Source organism: Miscanthus floridulus, chromosome 12, assembly GCF_019320115.1.
Source record: "Miscanthus floridulus cultivar M001 chromosome 12, ASM1932011v1, whole genome shotgun sequence".
Lineage (NCBI taxonomy): Eukaryota > Viridiplantae > Streptophyta > Magnoliopsida > Poales > Poaceae > Miscanthus > Miscanthus floridulus.
In genome coordinates, this window is record NC_089591.1 from 19,522,938 (window position 1) to 19,540,851 (window position 17,914).

Here is a 17,914-nt window from a genome sequence, read left to right on the forward strand (position 1 = left end):
ATTCTCAGCAGACAAGGATACCTACAGAAGCCATCAGAGAAAGAAGGATGAGGAGGTAGACCGAATCCGTGTATTGGAGCAATTTGTTAATGAGTCACGACAAGCATTGCTTGAATCACATGAACGAGAAAAATCTCTTGAGGCAAGAATGCAGGAGGAGATCAAGAGGCAAGTGCAGCTAGCAATGAGTCAAATGCAATCGCAATCAACGCTGGGAGTCACCATTAGCCCCGTTGGTTAGATGAAAAGCAGTTGTGCTTCCATGGAGCTGCTAGTTATTCAAGGTGACGCTGGGTTGCGCTTCCCTGTTGATGACATTACCGAGCCTCTAACAACATGTGAGCTGCACATTCCAGATAGTAATAATGCATCAATCATGGTGGCTGTCGGGGTTGTATCTCCAATAGACTGAACGAAGACACCAAGAATCCATGGGTCAGTTATTCAACCTGGATATGCTAGCGTCTCGGTCGATAGAGTGCTCAAAGGTTACATCAATGTTCCTCTTGACATTGAAGGCGGTGATGGGGAGAAGACACTAGGAGAAGCAGATAAGATATTTATTCAATGGCGCAAACGCTTCATCATCATTCCTGGGGCGCCACCGCTTCCCCTATCTCACCCTAGGTACGAATGAAAGTGAATGAAATATTATTTTCCATTAATTTTATATTGGCTTCAAAAATAATTGACCCACAACTTGTTTTTGTAGCAGGGTCTCCCCCCAGCCTAGCTCAATCATTCATTCCCCATCTCATCACAGTGTCACGGGGGGCGAGATGACTTTATCCCTATGGCGATCTCCAACTCCTATACCGGCCCCATCGCCTCCACAATGATCTCTAACTCCTACACCGGCCCCACCGCCTCCACAACGATCTCCAACGCCTCCACGCCGGACTCCAACACCGGCCTCATCGCCTCCACGCTGGTCTCCAACACCGCCCCACCTCCTCCACAGCGACGCACTACAAAGACGTCTAAGGTCCCGGCGGCAAAGAAGAAAAAAAAGAGTTATTTCTCAAGAAATACTTCCTGAAAAGACTGATGAGCAAATAGAAGCTGAAGAAGACAAAAAAGTGAAAGATTTTTTTATAGATATCCAAAAGCAGAGACAAGCGAAGCTTAAGGAGAAGTCGTACTTTTACATACCACGAGATCAGCTGAGGCAGAAGGTCGAAGCTCACAAGAAAAAGATGCTTGAAGTTCGTAAGCCTCCGCCACTATCAGACTATGACCGCTCCCTCATGAAGTCACATGATGCACATAAGAAAAGGAAAAGAGCATCAGGGAATGATGTCCCACAGCTTGGACAACAGAAGCAACCAATGCAAAATCTTATTATTACTAATGAATATGGTTCTAACATAGAAGTCTATCGACCAGACAACTCTGGAGAAGTGTCGGTTCAAGACCTTAATGCTTTTTTTGAACAAACTGGTTTAACCTTGGATCAATTGACGGGCAAAGCTCCAATCCAGAACCTGGAAGTTGATACCTGGAAGACTTATAAATTTGGCAAAAGTCTGTACAACCCTGCGGCTCTGAATGAATTGGGTACGCAAATATACTTGCTCAACAAGTGGTACATGCAGGCGTGTGGCAGGGGTGAGCAGTGGATCTTTGTCAGATTTAGAGACCATCATTACTTCCGTGGCGATGACATCTTACATATTAGTTTCGAAGAATTGCATCAACTATACCACTTGGACGCTCTAGACAAATCAATCATTAGCTACTTTTGTTTGTAAGTGATTCTTACTTTTATTTAATAAACTCACTTCCATGCGTACGTGTATATAATTATCCTCACATGTAACTTATATTTATATACAGATTCCAGATGTTAGAGCTCCAAAGAATACAAGACACCAGTGTTGACTTCATTGATCCTTATATCGTATTCAAAACCGATATTATTGTCAAGGAGCACTGGGTATTTGAAGCACAGACGAATATCATGAAGTCCTTTGTGAAGCAGCACGACAAGACAACAATATTTTTCCTGTACAACTTTGAGTAAGTGTTAATAATAATATAGTCTACACATTTTATGTAATATCAATACAACTTATATGCATGTACGTGTGTGTATAAACCAATGCAGGTTTCACTGGATACTCATTGTCATTGAGTTAAACTCAAGTCGGTTAGTAATCTTGGACTCATTGAGAAAAGAGCGGGCACTATACCAAGATATGATAGATATTATTCGGGGGTAATTTTAATCTCTCGCGCACAACTATTATTGAATAGACTTTGCCATAATTTATTAACGATCGTACATTATTGGTCGCACAGGGTTTGGAAAGAGTTTATTCGGCAACACCGTAAGGAATTGCAAGGCACCACTTAATGTAGTTGAAATATCAAGTAAGTTATACTATATATACTTCCTACACGTGTTTAATTACTATATCGTACTTCAATTTACGTGTGAGATGATGAGAATAATCTTCTTCTCGTACAGTGGTGTTGCGGCAGCAACCAAGTAATAACTTGTGTGAATACTACAGTTGTGAATTTATCACTGCACACATAAGAAGAACTCCTGAAGATGTCCTCAGAGTACGTATATATCAATTTTTTATTTATTTTGAAATGAATATATATATATATATATATATATGTGTATTAATACTTTTCCTTTTATTTCAAATGCAAGACTAAATGGTTGAAACGAAGGGTCATGCAAAAAGACTATCTGAAAGCAGTTCAAGAGTCAATAGCAGGATATCTTCTAGAAAAAGTGCTAAATCCCAACGACGAGTTCTACTTTGATCCTAAGGAATTAATGATGTAAATTAAATGTTTATTGATATCGTTATTTTCAAGAACAAGATTATGAAAGTGTTGTATATATACATATATATATATATATATCTATAATATATATAGTTTCATACTTTATTCGAATATAATAATGCTCGAGATGAGAATTAGATGTAATTATATGTGTGCGTGTATTTATATTAACAGCGTAGAATACGTACATAAAAATATATTATATATTAAACAAATATATGTAACTGAACTGAAAATAAATTAAACAAAAAAAAGAATAAGAAAAGGAACCTTTAGTCCCGGTTAGGGTTACCAACCGGAACTAAAATGTGCGGCCACGTTTGCTCGGTTGGAGGGCTTTAGTCCCGGTTGGTAACACCAACCAGGACTAAAGGTCCCTCTTTAGTCCCGGCTCGATGACCCGGGACTGAAAGTTCCACCTTTAATTTCGGGATCGTTGTCCCGGCACGGTAACCAAGACTAAAGACCATTACCGCTCGGGACAACAAGTTCATCCTGTAGTAGTGCGGCCTACTCGCACCTTGGGCAGGCCCGCGAGAACGAGGACATGCACGGCACGCTGCTCTCCGAGAACGTCATCGGCGTCATCCACGACCACTACGTGACGTTCCGCCTGGACATGGACGTTCGAGACGGCGCAGCAGGAGACGGCCCCCGGCGAGTCGCCCCGGAGGAGCTACCTCAAGGCCACCCGGCACGTGGCGCGGACCGAGAAGGACACCCAGGTGCGCCTCAAGATCTACGATCCGGCGGAGTTCCATGTCGTCAACCCCGCCAAGAAGACGTGGGTCGGCAACCCGGTCGGCTACAAGGTCGTCCCTGCCGGCACTGCCGCGAGCTTGCTGGACCCGGAGGATCCGCCGCAGAAGAGGGGTGCTTTCACAAACAATCAGGTAATTAGTAGTTACAGACAGAGGAACTGTCATCTGAGTTGTTTACATAGTATTAATTTGATTTCACCTTTTAATCTGTGATGAACACCCCCCCCCCCCCCCCCCCCCCCCCCCCCCCCCAATGCAAATTGCAAACAGATCTGGGTGACACCCTACAACAAGAGCGAGGAATGGGCCGGCGGTCTCTTCGTGTACCAGAGCAAAGGGGAGGACACACTAGCTACTTGGTCCGAGAGCTACGTACCTTCATACACGCGCACTGTATCCACACTTAGTTGATATTCCATCCAAAAGCTTAGCTAGTTCGATCGATCAAGCGTTAATTAAACTCTATATATGTATGACGGACGAGCAGGGACCGTCCGATCGAGAACAAGGACCTGGTGCTGTGGTACACGCTGGGGTTCCACCACATCCCGTGCCAGGAGGACTTCCCCATCATGCCCACCGTGTCCTCAAGCCTCGACCTCAAGCCAGTCAACTTCTTCGAGAGCAACCCCATCCTCAAGCAGCGGCCCACCAAGGAGGATGATCTGCCGATCTGTGCCGCCACCGCCGCGTAATCGATCAGTGCCGCATGCGACGCCATCCATGGACGACGGCCGCAGGCGATGTTTCGGTGCATCTATCGTGAGTCGGTGGGCATGGACGTGGGCGCATATGTATTCCGTCCTAGCCTAGGAGGGCGAACTAATTAACTGGACCCATCCATGAGCTTGCAATATTTGTTGTGTGTTCTTGCTAGCTTTAGTACGTACCTCGTGTGGCCGTATCTCATCTGTGTTATGTTAAATCAGAACTTTGATCAGCTAATGCGTGGAGCATATTGGTTGTTATATGATGACTTCTGTCTCATAGAGCCACTACAGGTACGAATAGCAGATTCAAGCCCTCCTTACAGTGTTTCATTGTTGAGTAAACTGAGATAAGCTGTCATGTCCCTAGCTAGAAATTTGAGAGTAGGAACCAGAATTGGGCAATGAGAGACATCCACAGAAAAATAGTCGTGCAGGTTCTTCTTGTATATACCCCCATTGTCCTTTCTGTTCAGCAAAGTGGCTTATATACTCCTACACCAGACTCTGGGCCTAGCCCAAACGTAACACTACTACAGCCCATGGCTATCACACTCGGCCCATGGACCAACCAACTAACACCGTTCCATCTTAATTTGGCGTAGGTCAGACGTCAGTCAATTTTCTTTAGATGACGGAAAAGGCTCGGCTTCATCCTCGAAAATAGAGGAATCAAACCGCACTCAGTACAGTAGGGTTGCACGCTCAATCAACCAAACAACCAAGGTCATTAGATGATTTTTTAGAAAAATACCTTTATGCAACAAGAAATTAAGGCATTTTGAGAAAGCATCTTTTTTTTTTCTAGAAAGCACCTTTGACAAAATGCGTTTTATAAAGAGACATGTTGTAATGTCTGGACTTTTCTTCAGTGTGGACCTTCGTGCATACACGAAATGGTCGTATTTACCCGACGCACAAGCCTCATGCGGATGGGGCGAGGTGGTTGTTTTACCCAACACGAAGTATTTTGTAAGGCTCAACCTTTTTCAAAAAATGTACGGCTGCCTTCTCTCCCAATCCATCCGTGCCCGCTGTAGTCCTCTTGCGTCGATGGTGGCAGCATCTCGCAAGATGTTCTTGTGACAGGAGCAACTTAGGTAGCCTGCTTGCCGCTGTCCTTTCTCATTGCTTGCTGCGAACGAGCGGAATGGCTTGTCACAGCTCTAGCATCAATCTCTGCATATATAAAAGAGAACTATGTTGACCAACTTTTTTATAAGGGTTATGGGACGTGACCTCTCAAGCCTAGGCGTTGTCTCAAAGACATTCTATAATAAGCAAGCGTATGTGAGAGTCTTGCCCTGAACTATTTCCTAAATACTAAAACAACCGCATCTAAAACTAGAATTTGGCGCTTGAATATATAATGCTTGGTCATAGTGCGAGTGAGGCTGCAGCTTAGCGATGGTCCACAGACCATAGCATGTGAAACTTGGGCGCCAGGATGTCCGACGATGAAAAGCTAGCTTCTTTGGAACCTGTTACTTTTCGCGCCCGTCAAGCTAAAGCTGTGGCTTGAAAGAGCTCTAAGCACCGTGATCGGTACTCGCCTATTATTTGACGCTGCTTTGAGGTCCATAATTAGTTTTATATTATAATCTCATTAGTGAAAGAAAATGTTAGTATACGCTTGTCTGATGTCAATGGCTACCTTACGACACAGGTCGACTGGATCATATACATGATTGCCGTTTGTAACATTGACTAAATGAAAAACATTTATAATTATCACAAATATTATCAGTTTATTATAAATACAAGTTTTACGGTGGTTGGAAGAAATATGGACCGTCCATCGATCCAGATCGGACGATGAAAAATTAGGAAGTACTAGCAAAAAAGTACCCAGAAGTACCAGAAAAATACCAAAACATGCAGGACCAGTACCAAAATACATGGGACCGGTACCTTTAAATTTTTAGTTATTATTAAAAAATAAAGGGTACTCCAGTAATTTTACTCCTCAAGTACCTGTACATGCATACAAATTTCTACCCCTTCGTAGTCTGTAGGCTGTGTACGTATACATGTTCGCGAGAGATATAAAAAAAAGTTCGCAATATACACGTGGCCCACCGCCGGGCCGGCCGCCGCTCGTCGCATGCCGCCCTCGGCCGCGCCGCCCTCAGCCTTGTGTGCGTACACTGGCCCACTGCCTGTTGCGCCCGCCGCCCACCTACCGCGGACGCGCCACCCTCAGCCGTGCGTGCGTATGCGGCCCACTGCCCGTCCGCCGCCCCTTCCCCGTCAGGCCGCCTCTGTCCCACCACCGAGGAGAGAAGCTGGCCAGGGGGATCGAGCATCGCCCTACTACACAAATCTTAACAGTGAAGGGCAAAAATGATTAACCGAGGCGGTAAAGGTCTGGAATAAGCCAACCGCCTTAGTTAATGCTATTATCGGAAGCGGTTGAGTTACGTAGCCCGCCACAGGTTAATAATTTTAGGAAATAAGAAAACCCACCGAGCCTAGTACCATGCATCGCCATTTTCCACGCCGCCGAGGGGCGCACCTGCCATGGATCCGGCCGCCCTCCACCGGATCCAGCTGTTGGGGGACGCGCCTGCCATGGATCCGGACTCCTTACGCCGCGTGTAACCTCGCCGCCGTCGCCATCGTCATGAATCTGAGAGGGAGGGAGGGTGAGGGACGGATTCGCCCTAGATCTGAGAGAGGAGCGAGGATGAGGGGCATACCTCACTCCTCCGCCGGGCCACGCGACCACCACCGCCGGAGCACCAGATCCACGCAGCCAGGGGCGCTGCCACCGTGTCGGGTCCTCCACGCAGCCGGAGGCGTTCCTGGCCGTGGTCCGGTGCGTCATGGTGAGGAGGCGGTGTCCTCGGCCCTGTCGAGTCACGGACAGAGGAGGGGAGGCGTGATGAGGCGGTGTTGCGGCTCGGCGTGGTCTCCCGGCGAGGAAGAGGGACGCTGAGGAAGGAGAAACGACCGGGGTCGAGGTAGGCGCTGGTGGGGATGAGGCAGAGCGTGGTGTCACAGACGAGGCCTGACCGCTTCGGGATGGCGGTGCGGGTGTGGCTTGCCGCGACCGGTGGTGGCGACGATGTGGCGGAGGAGAGCTGGGTGATGGCTTTCCTTGCTGGAGGAAGCAAGAGCAAGGGGATGGAGTGGCGGCAGCAGTTGAAGGAGGGAAAGAGGGAGGCATGCAAGTGAAGAGCTGAGGGCTGGTTTGAAACCCTAGCTCGGTGTATATATATGCGACTATCGTATTGGGCCTGCTAGTGGGCTTCGAGCCTATTTTTCGAGGTGGGCATCTTATAACAACCGCCACGGATAATATCGATTAACCGTGGCAGTTGCATAAACGTAACCACCTCTGTTAATGTATCAAACGAGATGGTTCCAGTTAGGACAACCGCCTCGGTTAATAAGCATTAATCGAGGCGGTTACTGGCCCGGCTGTCCTGCCTCGAATAACCAAGGTGAGCAACCAGCCCGCCCACCTCCGAGGCCATTTGGTAAACTATGTGCAAAAGAATTTGTGTAGTAGTGTTGTCCGCGGAAGGTGACCGACAGGGATGTGCGTGCATGATGGCGAGCTGCCTGCTGCTCGGTGATGTTGGCGTGGTCGAGGTCGACTTCAGCGACGGCGAGATCCACAGTCGGCTGTCACCCACTGCAGTTCACCTTATCCTCGATCACCCGTTCCACCTCGTTTCCTCCACCACCACATTGTGCATCGTGCCATCGACAGGACGTGCCAGTGGGCAGTAGCCTGGATGCGGCGTCGTTCTGATGCTTGCTCTAGCTACATCATGCGCTCGGGAACCCGCCTGCCGCTAGGGATGGCAAGCTCTGGTGGTGGCATCGGTGCTTGGAGGTAGAAGCTTTTTGCCATCAATGCGGGCATCAAGGGCGGCATGGCGCTGTTCTCCATCTTGTCATCCGCAGTCGCCGCTCCCACTAGTACACTTGTGATTTCTCTTGGCACCACTCTTTTTTTCACTAGCGGTTTGTAAAGAGCAGGTGAAAGCTCTAGTTTGGTTTTGGTGAATTGATGAAACCCTAAGTGCTAACCTAGTTTATCAAAGTGATTATGAGATAGGTAGCACATTCCAAGTGGTGAAGCAAATGAAGATCATGACATGATGATGGTGATGCCATGGTGATGATCAAGTGCTTGGACTTGAAAACAAGAAAGAGAAAAACAAAAGGCTCAAGGCAAAGGTATAAATGGTAGGAGCCATTTTGTTTAGTGATCGAGACACTTAGTGAGTGTGATCACATTTAGGTTCGATAGCCATACTATTAAGAGGGGTGAAACTCATATCAAATGTTGTTATCAAAGTGCCACTAGATGCTCTAACTCATTGCATATGCATTTAGGATCTAGTGGAGTGCAAACACCCTTAAAAATGTTTGTGAAAATATGCTAACACATGTGCACAAGTGGTTGGCACACTTGAGCAAGGGTGAAGAAGATAGAGTTGAAAAGGAGTTAGTCACGCTGGTCATAGAGTGATCGGACAAGTCCGATATGGTTACCGGACGTGTTCGGTATTAACGACAAAATCAGCGACCGGACACGTCCGATCACGACACCGGACGCATCCGGTGTGAATCTACAAAGTCGATGGTCAGTAAAAACTCGACCGGACAGTTGGGTGCATCTGATCTTGGAGTGACTAGACGTGTCCGGTCGGAACTGTGGTGCTTACTGGACTCAACCTGACACTGTGTCTTTTGTGTCCGGTCGGCCCTAGGTACTCTCTGGAGTTCGGCCGGACACTGTGGCTTAGTGTCCAGTCATTTCTATTTTAGTGTTCGGTCACACGTAAGTGTGGCAGCAACAGCTACTATGATTTAAACTGGACACGTGACTGGTCTGGGAGTGACCGGACGCGTCCGGTCGACCTATCGGACGTGTCTGGTGCAGCATCCGGTGCACTCGAGCAGCGAGTCCGGTCGATGCGCAGTCAGCCCAATAATTGAGCCAACGACTCTATTTCATGGGGGCTTCTATTTAAGCCCCATGGCTGGCTCAAGCTCAATCTCTTGGTCATTTGCATTGACATAGCAACCTTGTGAGCTTAGCCAAAGCCCTCCCACTCATCTCCATCATAGATTCAACATCTTTGTGAGATTGGGAGTGAATCCAAGTGCATTGCTTGAGTGTTTGCATCTAGAGGCACTTGGTGTTCATGTTTCACTGTGGGATTTGCTTGTTACTCTTGGTGGTTGCCGCCACCTAGATGGCTTGGAGCAGCGAGGATCATCGAGCGGAGGTTGGTGATTGTCTCTGGCTCTGATCGTGGTGATTGTGAGGGGTTTTTGACCTTTCTCCGGTGGAGAGCCAAAAGGTACTCTAGTGAATTGCTGATGGCTTGTGTGATCCTCATCTTGTGTTGGTTGTGCGGCACCCTAGTGAGGGTTTGGCATGTGATGCCAATTAGCGCATGAACCTCTAAGTAGTTAATCGCCACAACAAGGACTAGTTTGTCGGCAAGCAAGTGGACCTCGATAAAAAAACATTGTGTCATCATTTGATTCCGAGGCGATTGGTCTTCATTGGTATTCATTCTTGTGATTGATTGGTTTACTTCTCGACTCGGTGGTATAACCATCTTGCTCACTATCTTTACATTACCATAAAATAGTTATCAAGCTCTTTAGTGTAGCTAGTTGTGAGAGCTTGTTAGTTTGGTTAGTGTGGCTCTTTAGTTAGCCTTTGAGAGCACACTAACTTAGTATAGTGACTATAGCCATTGTGTGGTTAGAAACTATAGAAACTAGAATTGTGGTAGGTGGCTTGTATTTTTAGTAGGCTAGCGCAACACTTGCTTCACCTCATAATTGTCTAACTGGTTTGTAAGTGTTGTTGTAGAAATTTTTAATAGGCTATTCACCCCTCTCTAGCCATTAGAACCTTTCAAGTGGTATCAGAGCTGAGGTCACCGTGATTTGAGGCTTAACAACCTTCAGTGTAAAAATGGCTCAAATCAACAACACCAAGAAGCCACCCCAATTTGATGGCTCAAATTATCCCTATTGGAAAGCTAAGATGACAACTTATATCAAGTCATGCTGCTTTGGATGAATAGGAAGGTTTGGAAGATGGTGAAGACCAAAATTGAGATTAAGGATGAAGAGGCTCACACCGCCGTTCGAAGAGATGCTACTCCAAAATAATGACATTGCTCTTAGTACCATCCATGATGCTTTGGATGAGAGAACATTTGAGCAAATCAAGAACATTGAGAGAGCTCATGAGGCATGGAAGAAATTAAAGGAATCATTGGAGGGCACTCAAGCTGTGAAGGGTGCAAAGGCATACATTCTCAAAGAGAAGTTTGCAAGGTTCAAAATGAAGGAGGATGAGAGTGTGCTGGAGATGTTCCATAGGCTTCAAGTGCTTGTCAATGATCTCAAAGCACTTAGAGAAGAGGTGAAGGACAAGGACTTCTCCCACAAGTTCTTGAGATGTTTGCCTTCAAGATTTGGCACATTGGTCACTATTCTAGTGAGGAGTGGTTTGGACACCATGACACCAAACCAAGTGTTGGGAGATATAATGACTGATGATACATATAGAGATGATGATGAGAAGGAAGAAAAGAAAGAGAAGAAAGATGAGAAGAAGGATTCGAAAAAATAAGAGTGTGGCATTCAAGGCCACATCATCCAAGGGCAAGGCAAAGCAAGATACATCAGGTGAAGATGACGGCTCATGGGATGATGATGATTATGAGAAGATGGCTCTCTTTGTCAAGAGATTTGGCAAGTTCATGATGAAGAAGGGCTACCATGCTAGAAGAAAGAAGTCTTCATCCAAAAACAAGGAAGAGTCAAGAAGGTGCTTCAATTGTGGAAGCAAAGATCATCTTGTTGCTCAATGTCTATACAATAGTGACAAAGATGATGATAAGAAGAACAAGAAGAAGGACAAGAAGGAAAAGAAAGAGAAGAAGGACAAGATGACTTTCAAGAAGAAGAAGGGTGGTTCATATGTGGTCACCTGGGATAGTGATGCTTCCTCAAGTGATGATGATGATAGTGATGATGCCAAGACCACCAAGAAGAAGGCACTTGCAAGCATTGCTATCAATGAGAAGCCTTCTCTCTTCGACACTCCATCATGCTTCATGGCTAGGGCCACTAAGGTATAAATTTGTGATGATGGAAGTGATGAAGAACATGATAATGAAAATGAAAATGATAGTGATAGTGATGATGATGAACCTACTAAGGATGAACTATTTGACATGCTAGAAGATGCTAAAGAACACTTTGGCATCAAGAGAAGGGAATGTAAAAGCTTGTGTAAGGAACTAAAAGCCCTTAAGCAAGCCTTTGATGAGCTCAATGCATCTCATGAGAGGCTAGAGGAAGCCCATGAGAAGCTTGGCAAGGCTCATAAGAAGCTTGAAAAAGCTCATTCCTCTTTGCTTAATGAACAAAATAAAAAGAAGCATGTTGAGACTTGTGATGTAGGCTTAACTTGTGATATAATTGATGAATCATTATCTATGCCTATCATTGTTGCTCCCATTAACCCTTCTTGTAGTACTTCAACTTCCACCTCATCTAGTAGTGATGGTTTCACTTGTGATGCCTCATTAATGGTTGAGAATGAGAACCTCAAGAAGGAAGGTCAATAAGCTCACTCACACCTTGGCTAAGGCCTATGGTGGCTGAGGACCACTTGCTTATATGCTTGGGTAGCCAAAGAGCTTCTCTCTATAAAGAGGGATTGGGATATACCCCCAAGAAAGGCAAGGCGACTTTTGCTCCTCATAATACTAGTTTTGTGAAGAACAATGGTCGGTTTTGCACTAGTTGCAAGCAAGTTGGTCATAAAGAGCATGAATGCAAGAACAAAAGCAAAAATGCTAATGTATCCTCAATTAAGCTTGATTCTTTCTATATGCTTACCAAGGGTGCTAATGGTGTAAAGGCTAAGTTCATTGGTAAACCATGGATGGGCTCAAAGAAGAAAGCCATTTGGGTGCCAAAGATCTTGGTCACTAACCTTCAAGGACCCAAGCAAATTTGGATACCTAAAAAGAATTGATTTTCTTTTGTAGATCAATTACAAAGCCAAAGGAAGGCATTGGGTTCTTGGTAGTGGATGCACTCAACACATGACCGGTGATGCAAGAATGTTCAACTCAATCAACACCAATGGCAATGATGGTTATGATAGTATCACATTTGGTGACAATGGCAAAGGCAAGGTCAAAGGGCTTGGTAAGATTGCAATATCCAATGACATGAGCATATCCAACGTGTTGCTCGTAGAGAGCTTGAACTTCAATTTGCTATCCATGGCTCAATTGTGTGATCTTGGATTCAAGTGAACATTTGGGGTAGATGATGTAGAGATCATAAGTGTAGATGGCTCTAACTTGATCTTCAAAGGCTTTAGATATGAGAATATATACTTGGTTGATTTCAATGCTAGTGAAGCTAAATTATCTACATGTTTGTTCACTAAGTCTAGCATGGGTTGGTTATGGCATAGAAGGCTTGGTCATGTTGGAATGAAACAATTGAATAGATTAGTTAAGCATGACTTGGTTAGAGGCTTGAAAGATGTTGTATTTGAGAAGGATAAGCTTTGTAGCTCTTGTCAAGCCACAAACAAGTTGGAAACACCCATCCTAAGAAAAGCATGATAAGCACTAATAAGGCATTTGAGTTATTGCACATGGACTTGTTTGGGCCAACTCAATACACTAGCATCGGTGGTAACAACTATGGCTTTGTGATAGTGGATGATTATACTAGATACACTTGGGTATTCTTTCTAGTGGACAAAAGTGATGTGTTTGCAACATTCAAATCATTTGTCAAGGGCATTCACAATGAGTTTGAAACAACCATCAAGAGAGTTAGAAGCGATAATGATAGTGAGTTCAAGAACACTAGAATTGATGAGTTGTGTGATGAATTTGGAATTAGACATCAATTCTTCAACCAAGTACACTCCACAATCAAATGGCCTTATTGAGAGAAAGAATAGAACACTCATTGATATAGCAAGGTCTATGCTTAGTGAATATAATGTGAGTCAATCTTTTTGGGCCGAAGCTATCAACATAGCTTGCTATTGTAGCAACTGCCTCTATTGTCACCCATTGAAAGAGAAGACACCATATGAGCTCTTGAATGGTAGAAAGCCCAACATTGCATATTTTTGGGTCTTTGGTTGCAAATGCTATATCTTAAAGAAAAGGCACTAGATTGGGCAAGTTTGACAAGAAATATGATGAAGGATTCCTACTTGGCTACTCCACTACAAGCAAAGCATATAGAGTTTGGAATTTGGATAGTGATACTCTTGAGGAAGTTCATGATGTTGAATTTGATGAAACCAAGGGTTCACAAGAAGAGAATGAGAACTTGAAAGATGTTAGAGGCATTCAACTTTCAAATGCCATGAAGAACATGGATGTTGGTGCAATTGAGGGCTAGGCAAGTAAATGATGATGAAGATGATCAAGTGAGAGTGCTCTCTAACTCAAATGTGCAAGATGATACAAATCAAGCTAGTATAAGTAGCTCTTATGATAATGAACAAGATCAAGTGGCTAGTACATCATCTCAACCCAATGATCAAGCAAGTGCAAGCAATCAAGTTCCAATACTCGAACCAACCAATATTGTAAGGGATCATCCATTGGATACTAATCATTGGTGATATTTCAAGAGGTGTGCAAACTAGATCAAGATTGGCTTCATTTTGTGAGCATTTCTCATTTATGTCATCCATTGAACCAAAGAAGATAGATGAAGCATTGAAGGATGTTGATTGGGTGAATGCTATGCATGAAGAATTGAATAACTTCTCAAGAAATCAAGTATGGAAATTAGTAGAGAGACCAAAGGGACACAATATGATTGGAACCAAATAGGTCTTTAGAAACAAGAAAGATCAAGATGGGATAGTAGTAAGGAACAAAATAAGATTGTCCCGGCGGCAAAGAAGACCCAAAAAAAGAGTTATTTCTCAAGAAATAGTTCCTAAAAAGACTGATGAGCAAATAGCAGCTGAAGAAGACAAAAAAGTAAAAGATTTTTTTATAGATATCCAAAAGCATAGACAAGCGAAGCTTAAGGAGAAGTCGTACTTTTATATACCACGAGATCAGCTGAGGCAGAAGGTCGAAGCTCACAAGAAAAGATGCTTAAAGTTCGTAAGCCTCCACCACTATCAGACTATGACCGCTCCCTCATGAAGTCACATGATGCACATAAGAAAAGGAAAAGAGCATCAGGGAAGGATGTCCCACAGCTCGGACAACAGAAGCAACCAATGCAAAATCTTGTTGTTACTAATGAATATGGTTCCAACATAGAAGTCTATCGACCAGACAACTCTGGAGAAGTGTCGGTTCAAGACCTTAATGCTTTTTTTGAACAAACTGGTTTAACCTTGGATCAATTGACGGGCAAAGCTCCAATCCAGAACCTGGAAGTTGATACCTGGAAGACTTATAAATTTGGCAAAAGTCTGTACAACCCTGCGGCTCTGAATGAATTGGGTACGCAAATGTACTTGCTCAACAAGTGGTACATGCAGACGTGTGGCAGGGGTGAGCAGTGGATCTTTGTCAGATTTAGAGACCATCATTACTTCCGTGGCGATGACATCTTACATATTAGTTTCGAAGAATTGCATCAACTATACCACTTGGACGCTCTAGACAAATCAATCATTAGCTCCTTTTGTTTGTAAGTGATTCTTACTTTTTATTTAATAAACTCACTTTCATGCGTACGTGTATATAATTATCCTCACATGTAACTTATATTTATATACAGATTCCAGATGTCAGAGCTCCAAAGAATACAAGACACCAGTGTTGGCTTCATTGATCCTTATATCGTATTCAAAACCGATATTATTGTCAAGGAGCACTGGGTATTTGAAGCACAGACAAATATCATGAAGTTCTTCGTGAAGCAGCACGACAAGACAACAATACTTTTCCTGTACAACTTTGAGTAAGTGTTAATAATAATGTAGTCTACACATTTTATGTAATATCAATACAACTTATATGCATGTACGTGTGTGTATAAACCAATGCAGGTTTCACTGGATACTCATTGTCATTGAGTTAAACTCAAGTCGGTTAGTAATCTTGGACTCATTGAGAAAAGAGCGGGCACTATACCAAGATATGATAGACATTATCCAGGGGTAATTTTGATCTCTCACGCACAACTATTATTGAATAGACTTTACCATAATTTATTAACAATCGTACATTATTGGTCGCACAGGGTTTGGAAAGAGTTTATTCGGCAACACCGTAAGGATTGCAAGGCACCACTTAATGTAGTTGAAATATCAGTAAGTTATACTATATATACTTCCACACGTGTTTAATTACTATATCGTACTTCAATTTACGTGTGAGATGATGAGAATAATCTTATTCTCGTACAGTGGTGTTTGCGGCAGCAACCAAGTAATAACTTGTGTGAATACTACGTTTGTGAATTTATCACTGCACATATAAGAAGAACTCCTAAAGATGTCCTCAGAGTACGTATATATCAATTTTTTATTTATTTTGAAATGAATATATATATATGTATTAATACTTTTCCTTTTATTTCAAATGCAAGACTGAATGGTTGAAACGAAGGGTCATGCAAAAAGACCATCTGAAAGCAGTTCAAGAGTCAATAGCAGGATATCTTCTAGAAAAAGTGCTAAATCCCAACGGCGAGTTCTACTTTGATCCTAAGGAACTAATGATGTAAATTAAATGTTTATTGATATCGTTATTTTCGAGAACAAGATTATGAAAGTGTTGTATATATACATATATATCTATAATATATATAGTTTCATACTTTATTCGAACATAATAATGTTCGAGATGAGAATTAGATGTAATTATATGTGTGCGTGTATTTATATTAGCAGCGTAGAATACGTACATAAAAACATATTATATATTAAACAAATATGTGTAACTGAACTGAAAACAAATTAAACAAAAAAAAAGAATAAGAAAGGGAACCTTTAGTCCCGGTTAGGGTTACCAACCGGAACTAAAGGGTGCGGCCACGTTTGCTCGACTGGAGGGCTTTAGTCCCGGTTGGTAACACTAATCGGGACTAAAGGTCCCTCTTTAGTCCTGGCTCGATGTCCCGGGACTGAAAGTTCCACCTTTAGTTCTGGGATCATTGTCCCAGCGCGATAACTAGGACTAAAGACCGTTACCACCCGGAACAATAAGTTCATCTGTAGTAGTGCGGCCTACTCGCACCTTGGGCAGGCCCGCGAGAACGAGGACATGCACGGCACGCTGCTCTCCGAGAACGTCATCGGCGTCATCCACAACCACTACGTGACGTTCCGCCTGGACATGGACGTTCGAGACGGCGCAGCAGGAGACGGCCCCCGGCGAGTCGCCCCGGAGGAGCTACCTCAAGGCCACCCGGCACGTGGCGCGGACCGAGAAGGACGCCCAGGTGCGCCTCAAGATCTACGATCCGGCGGAGTTCCATGTCGTCAACCCCGCCAAGAAGACGTGGGTCGGCAACCCGGTCGGCTACAAGGTCGTCCCTGCCGGCACCGCCGCGAGCTTGCTGGACCCGGAGGATCCGCCGCAGAAGAGGGGTGCTTTCACAAACAATCAGGTAATTAGTAGTTACAGACAGAGGAACTGTCATCTGAGTTGTTTACATAGTATTAATTTGATTTCACCTTTTAATCTGTGATGAACACACCCCCGCCCCCCCCCCCCCCCCCCCCCCCCCCCCCAATGCAAATTGCAAACAGATCTGGGTGACACTCTACAACAAGAGCGAGGAATGGGCCGGCGGTCTCTTCGTGTACCAGAGCAAAGGGGAGGACACACTGGCTACTTGGTCCGAGAGCTACGTACCTTCATACACGCGCACTGTATCCACACTTAGTTGATATTCCATCCAAAAGCTTAGCTAGTTCGATCGATCAAGCGTTAATTAAACTCTATATATGTATGACGGACGAGCAGGGACCGTCCGATCGAGAACAAGGACCTGGTGCTGTGGTACACGCTGGGGTTCCACCACATCCCGTGCCAGGACTTCCCCATCATGCCCACCGTGTCCTCAAGCCTCGACCTCAAGCCAGTCAACTTCTTCGAGAGCAACCCCATCCTCAAGCAGCGGCCCACCAAGGAGGATGATCTGCCGATCTGTGCCGCCACCGCCGCGTAATCGATCAGTGCCGCATGCGACGCCATCCATGGACGACGGCCGCAGGCGATGTTTCGGTGCATCTATCGTGAGTCGGTGGGCATGGACGTGGGCGCATATGTATTCCGTCCTAGCCTAGGAGGGCGAACTGATTAACTGGACCCATCCATGAGCTTGCAATATTTGTTGTGTGTTCTTGCTAGCTTTAGTACGTACCTCGTGTGGCCGTATCTCATCTGTGTTATGTTAAATCAGAACTTTGATCAGCTAATGCGTGGAGCATATTGGTTGTTATATGATGACTTCTGTCTCATAGAGCCACTACAGGTACAATAGCAGATTCAAGCCCTCCTTACAGTGTTTCATCGTTGAGTAAACTGAGATAAGCTGTCATGTTCCTAGCTAGAAATTTGAGAGTAGAACCAGAATTGGGCAATGAGAGACACATCCATAGAAAAATAGTCGTGCAGGTTC

General features: G+C 44.5%; 2 pseudogenes; both read left to right on the plus strand.

Moving 5' to 3' along the window:
- Window positions 1-4,475, plus strand: part of LOC136495604 (amine oxidase [copper-containing] gamma 2-like) — a 77,903-nt pseudogene extending 73,428 nt beyond the window's left edge.
- A 2,777-nt stretch (window positions 4,476-7,252) lies between these two features.
- LOC136495605 (amine oxidase [copper-containing] gamma 2-like) lies at window positions 7,253-17,642 on the plus strand (annotated as a pseudogene).
- The last annotated feature ends 272 nt before the right edge of the window (window positions 17,643-17,914 follow it).